The sequence below is a fragment of the Mus caroli genome, unplaced genomic scaffold, assembly GCF_978045245.1.
Source record: "Mus caroli unplaced genomic scaffold, Mus_caroli_1 scaffold_18, whole genome shotgun sequence".
NCBI classification, from domain to species: Eukaryota; Metazoa; Chordata; class Mammalia; order Rodentia; family Muridae; genus Mus; species Mus caroli.
The window spans coordinates 77361207-77373855 of record NW_028227273.1 but is presented as its reverse complement, the minus strand read 5'-3'; positions in this window follow the sequence as shown (position 1 = coordinate 77373855).

Below are 12649 nucleotides of genomic sequence, written 5' to 3'. Positions count from 1 at the left end.
GTGGATGCTCACAGTCAGCTATTGGATGTATCACAGGGCTCCCAATGGAGAAGCTAGAGAAAGTACCCAAGGAGCTAAAGGGATCTGCAACCCTACTGTCGGAACAACATGATGTACTAACCAGAAACCCGGAGCTCTTGTCTCTAGCTGCATATGTATCGAAAGATGGCCTAGTCGGCCATCAATGGAAAGAGAGGCCCATTGGACTTGCAAACTTTATATGCCCCAATATAGGGGAATGCCAGGGCCAAAAGAATGGGAATGGGTGGGTAGGGAAGTGGGGGGCGCTATGGGGGACTTTTGGGATAGCATTGGAAATGTAACTGAGGAAAATATGTAATAAAAATATTAAAAATTTTAAAAAAAAAGTATTTTACCTTTGAGTCAATTCAGGGCTCTGGGCAGCCCCAGAGGGGCTTGTGGACTTTCTTTTGTTTTGCAAACAATGCCTAAAAAGTTTTTTCCCTGTGTTCAAGAAAATTTCTTTTTAACAGTGTTCCAGATCTATTTAGATGTTTAATATAATGCTTAAATTCAAAGATTTTTGCTTCTAGTAAACTGGTAATCACTAAAAAATATTGCCTCTAGGTATGGCTAATATAGCTTTACATTATGTAAAAAAAAATGTTTATTTCTGCTTGTTTACAAGAAGCCAAAAGTTTTAATTTTTCAGTATATATTGTTTCCTAAGTGGAAAGTATTTTATTAACTAATGCTTCTCAAGGGAAGTTTACCTTAAATCCTTGCTCTCACCCAAAAGATTCAGAGACAGTATCCTTTTATTATTTAGTGTTTTAGTTTACTACAAAAGGTTTTACAAAAAATAAAAAAAGCTTTTATAATTGTTGTTAATTAGTAATTAAAAATTAGTTGTGCCCAAGACAATTCTTTGGCCAGAAAAAACATTATTGTAAAGTCATTTTTCTCATCCTCCCAGCCGATCGTTGGCCCATGTGGGCCCAACTAGCTGCTGTGGGCGAAGTCTTAAGACACACAGTTGCCCCTATTCCAGCACAAATAATCTAGTTGTGTGCTGTAGGTGGTGTTTTAAAATGCTAAACAATCAAACTTTAATTTATATATTAATAGTCAATGCTATATCTCTGAGCTCATAATTACTTAAAATTGTTCGTCCCTCAGATACTATTAATTCTCAAATTTACAGTTGCTTATACATATTTCTAGTTAATAAATAAATTATGCACGTGTGACTCTTAATAACTTTTCAAGCTTTCTAGTTACAACCGTTCCTTAAAAAAAAAAATGATTGAAAGTGCAATTAGTCACTGCCCCCTTACAGCCAAATATTTAAATGTTTTGTCCAACAAGTTATTAATTCAAAAGGTTAGATATTGTAAAATTTTAAACTTTAACCTCTTAAAAGACAAAAGAGAGAAATTGTATCCCCATATATACTATTTAGTGCATTTCCATGCACACTATTTAAAACATACCTTTATTTTCAAAATTTGAGATTAAAATGTCAAATTTAATAAATGCTTTTTAGTATCTTAAAAGGGTCTACTTATTGGCTTATAGATTGATCCTAAAACAGCTACCTTATTAAGAAAGGGAAAAAACAGGTTCTCTCCACAGAACGCTGCAAAAGCATATTAGTAATTCGTGTGCTGAGCTGACAGGTAAGTTAACTCAGTGTCCTGATTAAAAGGACTAAAAGATTAAATTCATGTTTTAGATTCATCCTTGCTTGTCATTTTTCCAGTTTAGACTAACTTCTAGCCTTTTAACTTTATGGCAATAGTACATCAGAGACTGTATATTCAAACTTAGTAAAATTAGTCATTTAATAGATTCATAATGATTTTTCACTTTTCTTCAGTGTGACCAGCCATTCTAACTCAATCTTAGACTGGTCTAATATTCAGTCCAATTATTAGAGATTCCTATATTCTAAATTACCTAGCAAAGTTAATTCAGAGCATATCCCCCAAGGTCACCAGAGGCTCATCTTGCCTTATTTGTCCTAAACTTTTTGCAAACTGATATTAAAGGTCAGTCTGCAGTGAATCGCCACTGACATCCAGTTACTTCTAATTCTTATTGATTAATAAATTAGAAAAACCCCCTAACTACGAATAAAAGGATCCGGTTCTAATCTGGGGAAAGGGCTCGGTTTGTGTTTTTTCACGAGATGAAGATGGAGCACGGTGGCTACCAGAGAGATTAATTCGTCAGGTAAACACAGATTCTGTCTCTTCTCGTAAGTATCATTCTAAAGACTAAAATTCCTCTTGTGCTTAGAATTCAGCTGGGAGTGGAAGCTCCCAGAAACGCTGTTTTCCTCTGAGCCAATTCCCCTAGAGGAGGCCGGAGATTAGCTTTAGCTTTACAATTTGCATCTAAATAAAGTGTTCTTCCTGCTACTGGACCCTGAGTTGCTTGGCGGGAAATCGGGTTCCCTCCCCCTTCCTTTATAACTGAGTGTCTGAAAATAGTAAAATTGAGCTTTGATCAGAATCTTGTCTTAGCTTCATTCTTTTCTCTCGCCGCCTAGCCCCTCTTCTCTTCCAGGTTTCCAAAATGCCTTTCCAGGCTAGAACCCAGGCTGTGATCTGCTGGCCGGACACAACACTGAATAATTTTTGATAATTGTTGATTGGCCTCACCCTTGTTTGATAGAGCTTTCCATGCCCTAATAGCAGAATGTGCAACTTGCGCATAAGCTCCCCATGCATAGTTGTTTTGATCAGCCGCGTACAGGCCCTGCCCTGTTAACAGGTCAAAGGTCCAATCGCGTTGTTCCGGGGTGAGTGCTGCTGCATTAAACCTGGCTAGATTTTGGGCTGCCTCATGTCATAGGGCTTTCCATTCCATATACTGTCCCATGGTTGGTAAAACAGCTTTGGCAATCATCTGCCAATCTGAAGGAGTGAGCGGATTTATGGCCAATCTATCTAGTTGCATCAATGTAAAGCTCCCCGTCACCCCATATTTCCTTACCGACTCCGCAAGTTCCTTAATTTGATTGTATTCTACGGGTGCATAAACCCTACCTCCTTCCCCATTATCGAAAACGGGGAAGGCTTGTGTCACTTTATGGCGGTTTTTTTCAGAAAGAAGTGAAGAAGATGCAGGTCGTGCCCCATAAGTGGGGGGGGGCAGTAGGGGTAAGCTGCATGCGTTGTTGGAGTGGGGGATGTTTTTTATTTTTATACCTTGGGATCCTTTCATCAAGATGATACCTCTCTTCTTCATATCTAGCTGCAGCTTCCTCTAAGTCCTCTTCCTCAGAGGAGTCAAGTTCGTCGCTCGAACTTGAGCTAATTTTCAGTTCTTGAAGTTCCCTTACTGGGTAGATACTCTCCCCTTTTTTCTTATCATCATTAGAAGGGTGATCCAACCTTATAGGTTGATCAGGCTTCTCTCCCCCTTTTTTACCTTTTCCGCGGGGTCCCTTTTCTCTTTTCTTGGATATCCCTTTTGTATGTGCTCGAGCACCCAACCTCTCACTCCGCTCGGTTTCTGACATGCTATCTTGGACTGATTCTAACACGTGCTGGCCTTCCTGTCTTACTGGACCGCAGGTTTCATCCTCTAGACAGTTATTAACCATCTTCCAAATGGCCTTGGTCCCAGGGCGAAGATCGTTCTCTAACAGTTTTCTATCTAGATCTTTTCCCAATTTTTTCCACGAGGCGCGGGAAAGTGATCCAGAGCAGGCGTACCATGGCGCCACACGGTCAACTTCCTTCACAAAATTTTTAAGTGTGCGGGGTGCAATCTTAATGTCCCTTTGTTTAAGAAGGTTATCAAGGGCTTGAACCACAGATTGGGACGAACCCATTGTGGATGGTGCCTGCGGTTTATCTACACCCGACTTAAGTAGCACGGCAGATTTCTACCTCCTCGCAGCTTATCTACGTCCATCTGACAGGAGATCGACGGCCGAAATGTCAATGGTCGCAGGGCCGCTTATCTACGTCGGACTTATCCGCAACCCTCAACAAAATCTCTTGTGCTTACAACAATGCAACACCAGGAAGAAAAGGAAGACTCCATCACTAACACCGCCACCTCGGGCAAACCCTCCCAAGGTGGAGACAGTTGAAGACCAAGATTAAAAAAAAATCCGACACACCTCTCCGGGCGGAGTCCACTGCAGCTCTGAATCCACCTCAGCGCTGAGGGGTCTCCGGTGGTGCGAACGATGTCTCAAAGTCCCCGGTTTTCGGCACCACTTCTTGCGCGCATCCAACTCGACCAGCAAGAACGACATGGCACACAAGTAGGATCCTCCTGCAGCCAAGCTTTAATGCATCTTGAGACGGAGAGCATAAGCTTACACACGGATGCGAAGACCCTGAGGAACCCAGCCCTGTGCCTTATATAGAATTTTTGTCCCGCCTCTGACGTGGCGCATCCTCACAGGGCCACTTCCAAACAGACCAGATAACGTACTTAATGGGTGTATGTCCTCGCGGACAGGGACTATCCAGAGACATGTGCAGTAAGACTTTTTACTTGTTCAAACACCCAGCTCATGCGCCATCTTATAATGGCGAATGTGGGAGCGGCTTTCCACAGTGTGTCAAGGATATGCTGATTTGGGAGAAAGGTCTTCTCTTTCTGTTTTTAGAAAAGATGATTAGGCTTTAGACATCTTCCAGAGCTATACGGATCAGATTTGATAGAGGGATCCCCCAGAAAACTAGATTCTAGAAAACCGAACAAAAAAGTTATCTTAATGATACTCGAATTTTGTTTTCAGATTTATATATTACAGAATATACAGCTTTGGTGAGATCCAATGTCAAACATGACCCAGTTAAACTCCTCATCTCATGGATTTTCAGCAAGATCCAGTCAGGACATAGACATCAGAGACTTTAATAATATGGTTGCTTTGGGTTTCTTAAGTCCAATCAAGTCCCTCATTTTTTCCTACCCTCTCTCTCCTTAAGATATGTCAACACCGATATTCAGCTTGAAGAACTTATAAAGATTTGTCATTCCAGTTTCTAGGACTTGGGAATCTAGAGGTGATTATCCTAAGATTGTCTTTCTGGGGAACTTAGAAATGATAAGAAATTGACAGGGAGGATATAACTACAATTGATTGTGCAGCCATTATCTCACTTGGTAGAAATCTTTAAGTTAAAGTTATAATTTCTGATTTTGGTACAGAATTTATTTTGATAGAAAATCAAGGTTTTCATTTGTGCAAATTTCTTTTTTTTTTTCACATGGATAAAGGACGTTTAATGAAAATCTGATGCAAAGTTTTCTTTTTCTAATATATTTTTATTGGGTATTTTGCTCAATTATATTTCCAATGCTATCCCAAAAGTCATCCCCACCACTCCCCTGCTCACCCACTCCCACTTTTTGGCCCTGGCGTTCCGCTGTACTAGGGCATATAAACTTTGCCAGTCCAATGGGCCGCTCTTTCCAGTGATGGCCAACTAGGCCATATTTTGATACATATGCAGCTAGAATCAAGAGCTCCGGGGTACTGGGTAATTCATAATGTTGTTCCACCTATAGGGTTGCAGATCCCTTTAGCTCCTTGGGTACTTTCTCTAGCTCCTCCCTTGGGGGCCCCTTGATCCATCCCATAGCTAACTGTGAGCATCCACTTCTGTGTTTGCTAGGCCCCGGCTTAATCTCACAAGAGACAGTTATATCTGGGTCCTTTCAGCAAAATCTTGTTAGTGTATGCAATGGTGTCAACGTTTGGAAGCTGATTATGGGATGGATCCCCTGATATGGCAGTCTCTAGATGGTCCATCCTTTTGTCACAGCTCCAAACTTGGTCTCTGTAACTCCTTCCATGGGTGTTTTGTTCCCAGTTCTAAGAAGGGGCAAAGTGTCCTCACTTTGGTCTTCATTCTTCTTGAGTTTCATGTGTTTAGCAAATTGTATCTTATATCTTGGGTATCCTAAGTTTCTAGGCTAATATCCACTTATCAGTGAGTACATGTGTGTGAGTTCAATTGTGATTGGGTTACCGCACTCAGGATGATGCCCTCCAGGTCCATCCATTTGGCTAGGAATTTCATAAATTCATTCTTTTTAATAGCTGAGTAGTACTCCATTGTGTAAATGTACCACATTTTCTGTATCCATTCCTATGTTGAGGGGCATCTGGGTTCTTTCCAGCTTCTGGCTATTATAAATAAGGCTGCTATGAACATAGTGGAGCATGTGATCTTCTTACCGGTTGGAACACCTTCTGGATATATGCCCAGGAGAGGTATTGCTGGATCCTCCAGTAGGACTATGTCCAATTTTCTAAGGAACCACCAGACTGATTTCCAGAGTGGTTGTACAAGCTTGCAATCCCACCAACAGTGGAGGAGTGTTCCTCTTTCTCCACATCCTCGCCAGCATCTGCTGTCACCTGAATTTTTGATCTTAGCCATTCTGACTGGTGTGAAGTGGAATCTCAGGGTTGTTTTGATTTGCATTTCCCTGATGATTAAGGATGTTGAACATTTTTTCAGGTGCTTCTCTTCCATTCGGTATTCCCCAGGTTAGAATTCTTTGTTCATCTCTGAGCCCCAATTTAATGGGGTTATTTGATTTTCTGGAGTCCACCTACTTGAGGACTTTATATATATTGGATATTAGTCCCCTATCTGATTTAGGATAGGTAGAGATCCTTTCCCAATCTGTTGGTGGTCTTTTTGTCTTATTGACGGTGTCTTTTGCCTTGCAGAAGCTTTGCAACTTTATGAGGTCCCATTTATCAATTCTCGATCTTACAGCACAAGCCATTGCTGTTCTAGTCAGGAATTTTTCCCCTGTACCCATATCTTCCAGGCTTTTCCCTACTTTCTCCTCTATAAATTTCAGTGTCTCTGGTTTTATGTGGAGTTCCTTAATCCACTTAGATTTGACCTTAGTACAAGGAGATAGGAATGGATCAATTCGCATTCTTCTACATGTTAACAACCAGTTGTGCCAGCACCATTTGTTGAAAATGCTGTCTTTCTTCCACTGGATGTTTTTAGCTCCCTTGTCGAAGATCAAGTGACCATAGGTGTGTGGGTTCATTTCTGGGTCTTCAATTCTATTCCATTGGTCTATTTGTCTGTCACTATACCAGTACCATGCAGTTTTTATCACAATTGCTCTGTAGTAGAGCTTTAGGTCCGGCATGGTGATTCCACCAGAGGTTCTTTTATCCTTGAGAAGAGTTTTTGCTATCCTAGGTTTTTTGTTATTCCAGATGAATTTGCAGATTGCACTTTCTAATTCGTTGAAGAATTGATTTGGAATTTTGATGGGGATTGCATTGAATCTGTAGATTGCTTTTGGCAAGATAGCCATTTTTACAATGTTGATCCTGCCAATCCATGAGCATGGGAGATCTTTCCATCTTCTGAGATCTTCTATAATTTCTTTCTTCAGAGACTTGAAGTTTTTATTATACAGATCTTTCACTTCCTTAGTTAGAGTCACGCCAAGATATTTTATATTATTTGTGACTATTGAGAAGGGTGTTGTTTCCCTAATTTCTTTATCAGCCTGTTTATCCTTTGTGTACAGAAAGGCCATTGACTTGTTTGAGTTAATTTTATGTCCAGCTACTTCATTGAAGCTGTTTATCAGGCTTAGGATTTTTTCTGATTTTGGTACAGAATTTATTTTGATAGAAAATCAAGGTTTTCATTTGTACAAATTTCTTCTATTGTTACAAAACTTTTTACAGTGGAAGGCTTAGAGCCACTCCTTCTATAGCTGTTGTTATAAACTGATCCGGGATGTTTAAACCTGTGAATTATGGGCCAAACAGCAAATTCATGGCTCTGAGTTTATTGTTATGGTGTTTTCAGATAATTTAATTAGAAATAGCTGGGAGTAGTTAATGAAAACAGTCCAGATTACTTTACATAGATACTTGGTTTCCCAAGACACCAGAAATCCACAGAATGTGACAACTAATGTTTATTATTCTTTTGTTGTTGAGACATATCTGCTCCTAACAGCTCCCTTTTGTGGATTCAAAGAAGAAATGGAACATCTCTATCTCTAAGTGACATAGTGCATTGTGACCCAGTAGCCAATGGACAGAAATTGCCTATCTCTCCTGCAGACCTGTACCATTCTTGAGAAGACACAAGTTACAGGATTGGACAATTTAGATCTGCCAAGACAGAATAAGCTAGTCCTTAGTAATCCCTGCTTTTCATGGTCTGTCAGAATATCCTGGGCCAGCGGGCTGAAGATTATTATTCCAACTTCCTGACCTACTGGGGTTGTATATGTAGGCAGCTGTCTCTAAGATTTGTCTCAGTTCTGGAAGCTGTGTTAGGCTTCCTATATTTTCAGATACTGTTGGTCATTTCTGTATTTCTGACAGGGTTGAAAGGCTACTTACAGTCTCATAGTCAAAACAGACTATTGAACATTGAGATGATATATTAGAGAAGATAATTTTCACAGAGTATACAAGCTAAACAAAGACATAACTTATGAATTTATATAGTCTTGTAAGTTAGGGTAGATGACAAGAGTATTTAATTGACAAAAAATGATGGACAGAATTTTAGTTGTGTCTTGTACTTTATAAATTATGAAAAGGAAATAGTTGTGTTCAATTTATATCTGAGATAAAAGAGTTTTTGGTTTTTGTTTTGATATTGTTGTTTTTGATGTTGTTTTTGAGAGAGGGTATCTCTGTATAGCCCTGGCTGTCTTGGAACTCACTCTGTAGACCAGGCTAGCCTCGAACTAGCCTGTGAGGCAACCCAATCACAAAAGAACTCATGATATGCACTCACTGATAAGTGGTTATTAACCCAGAAATTTAGAATACCCAAGATACAATTTGTGAAACACATGAAACTCAAGAAGAAAGAAGACCAAAGTGTGGATACTTCACCCCTTCTTAGAATTGGGAACAAAATACACATGGAAGGAGTTACAGAGGCAAAGTCTGGAACAGACAAAATGATGGACCATCCAGAGACTCCCCCACCGGGGGATCCAAACCATAATCAGCTACCAAATGCAGACTCTATTGCATATGCCAGTAAGATTTTGCTGAAAGGACCCTGATATAGCTGTCTCTTGTGAGGCTAAGCCAGTGACTGGTAATCACAGAAATGGATGCTCACAGTCATCTCTTGGATGGAACACAGGGCCCCAAAAGGAGGAGCATTCGAAAGTACCCAAGGATCTGAAGGGGTCTGCAACCCTATAGGTGGAACAACAATACCAACTAACCAATAACTCCAGAGCTGGTGTCTCTAGCTGCATATGTATCAGAATATGGCCATCAGTGGAAAGAGAGGTCCATTGGTCTTGCAAACTTTATATGCCCCAGTACAGGGATACAACAAGGCCAAAAAGTGGAAGTGGATGGGTAAGGGAGCAGGGTGGGAAGAGGGTATAGGGGAGTTTCAGGATAGCATTTGAAATATAAATGAAGAAAATACCTAATAAAAAATTGGACGCTGACACCATTGCATACACTAGCAAGATTTTGCTGAAAGGACCCAAATATAGCTGTCTCTTGTGAGACTATGCCGGGGCCTAGCAAACACAGGAGTGGATGCTCACAGTCAGCTATTGGATGTATCACAGGGCTCCCAATGGAGAAGCTAGAGAAAGTACCCAAGGAGCTAAAGGGATCTGCAACCCTATAGTTGGAACAACATGATGAACTAACCAGTACCCCGGAGCTCTTGTCTCCAGCTGCATATGTATCGAAAGATGGCCTAGTCGTCCATCACTGGAAAGAGAGGCCCATTGGAATTGCAAACTTTATATGCCCCAATATAGGGGAATGCCAGGGCCAAAAGAATGGGAATGGGTGGGTAGGGAAGTGGGGGACGGTATGGGGGACTTTTGGGATAGCATTGGAAATGTAATTGAGGAAAATATGTAATAAAAAATATTAAAAATTTTAAAAAAATGGAAGAAGTTTAAAAAAAAAGAATATTTTAGGTCAGTGTTCCCCTTAATCTTTTCTAAATCCCTTCCATATATTTTCCCAGCTGATTTGTTTTCTGTTAAGTATGTACAAGTTACCATGCACATATATATGAATAAAATTTTCTGAGTACATTTTCTTGTGTGCATGAATAACAGTTCAGGATGGGCCAGGTTGCACTGAATAGTCAAACGGGGACCTCATCATTCTCTGAGGCTAATTCCTACAATTGCTGGAGATTTTTACTCTTCAATGATCATGAGAATATTTGGGCCAAAGTTGAAAGCACGGGTCACTACAGAATGTAGGAATATTAATCATATAGGGGACTCTCCTCGAGGAAGTAGGAAAAAGACCTGCAATAAATCCAAAAGGCTCAGAGTGAAATTTGTTAATGACATTGTTATCTGAATGCAGACCTTACCTATTTTTATCTATAGAGGAAGACCTTACCTAACTTCTGCAGATGGATTTTTTCAGACTTTTTCTTCTCTTACCTGTTAAACATCCTTGGAGGGAATGGTCAGTGTTCTTTACAGCAGGCTGACCTCTATATGTAATACACAACATTAAATTCTAGGGTTTTTTATGTATAGAACCCACTCTCATTGTCAGATGTACTTTGTAAAATGGTTTCTATGTAGTGCATACTTAAACTATATCGTGCACTTAGATATAGTGATTGGACTAATTGTTTCCTGGAAATTGTTCCGTGAACTGTACTGTATTTTAAATATACTGGCAATGATTTGTGTAGAATTATACTTCCCATGTTTGTCCCAGATTGACAAAGTCTTATGTACCAAGTTTTCATGCTTATCTCTTAGCATGGTTCACTGCCCTAACTAATCTAAAGGGATGCCCTCAACTACAGTTGGATCCCCAAGAAGACTAGAATGTTCTGTTCATCAAGGAACTTAGATTTATTGCACTTCTCCATGCCCTTTTATTATTTGAATCACACATTTCATATTTGCTATACTTGATCAGAATGTTCTTTTTGAGAGTAAACTAGTCTATGCTGGGCTTTTCTGAGACTTCTTTTGTAAAGATAATTAACTGTAATCTGTCTTAACCCCAGGTATACTCTTCACACATGCGGGGGAAAAACAGTCCCATTCTTCACCAAGATATCAAAGCAGAACTCTCTAGGTGACATAGTAGAATTCTATTTCACTAAAAGATTTTGGTTCTGCACATATCAAATCATCCTCAACAGCAATGTTTCCGTGTTGCTGTTGGATGATCCATTGAACCCCATTTAAATCATTCCAGGGCTTCCCAAATCCACCTTCCCCAAATCCACATACCAACAAATATAAAATTGATATAAGTTTCCCAAAACTTAGGAATCTCATAGCTTTCAAATGGTCTGAATATGTGAAGGCATACAAATACAATTCCACTATTTGTTCGAAAAGCATATTTATGCAGTCTCTCAATATGTTGCATAAAATATCGTTCACTTTGTATGTATAACTTTTGTAAAAATATCATATTTCTAAACAGGACTTTTTCTAATCTATAGGCCACTGTTTCTTCCTATTGATTTTGCCATTTGCTTCAGAGAGGCTTGTAGTCTCATGAAGTTATATTTAATTAGAGCCTAAGTTGTTAGTATTCTGTTTAGGATATTGTCTCCTGTACTAAAGAACTCAAGGTATTCCCTTCAGTCTTTTGGGAATTTAGTTTGTATGGTTTATATTAGATTTAGTGTATATGGTTTTCTGTTGAGTTCCTTGATCCACTTGGACTTCAATATCATGCAGGGTGATAGATATCAATCTATTAGATTTCCAGCAATATTCTCTTGGATTAGATTGAAGGATTTCCTAGTCTTCAAATGGTCTGAATATGCAAAGGCATACAAATCCAAGTACACTGTTTGGTCCAGAAGCCTGAAGTTTGGAGAATTAAGTGCTGCTAGCTTTTCACTGACATACACACATGAAATCTGTAATATGTGAAAACTCCATGCTAAAAATATGGAAGGGGGTACGGAATAATAGGAAAAGATTTGGACAAGTGTGTAGTGGTATTCAATGAAGATCCAAATCATAATGTAAAATATTTAAATCAAGGTGATTCATAAAAATAAAGGTGTGTCATTCATTGAAGGTCTTCATGACAAGAGAGGATTTTTAAAATAAATAATTTTCTAAAAATTTAATTCACTGGCCTGGAGAGATGGCTCAGCCATTAAGAGCACCAACTGCTCTTGCAGAAGTCCTGAGTTCATTCCTGAAAACCACATGATGGCTCACAACCATCTGTAATAGTATCCTATGCCCTCTTCTGGTGTATCTAAAGACAGCTACAGTGTACTCATATACATAAAATAAATAAGTATTTCAAGAACAATAAGCCATGAGCATGGGAGATCTTTCCATCTTCTGAGATCTTCTTTAATTTCTTTCTTCAGAGACTTGAAGTTCTTATCATACATATCTTTCACTTCCTTAGTTAGAGTCACATCAAGGTATTTTATATTATTTGTGACAATTGTGAAGGGTGTCGTTTCCCTAATTTCTTTCTCAGCCTGTTTATCCTTTGTGTAGAGAAAGGCCATTGATTTGTTTGAGTTAATTTTATATCCAGCTACTTCACTGAAGCTGTTTCTCAGGTTTAGGAGTTCTCTGGTGGAATTTTTAGGGTCACTTATATATACTATCATATCATCTGCAAAAATGACATTTTGAGTTCTTCCTTCCAATTTGTATCCCCTTGATCTCCTTTTATTGTCGAATT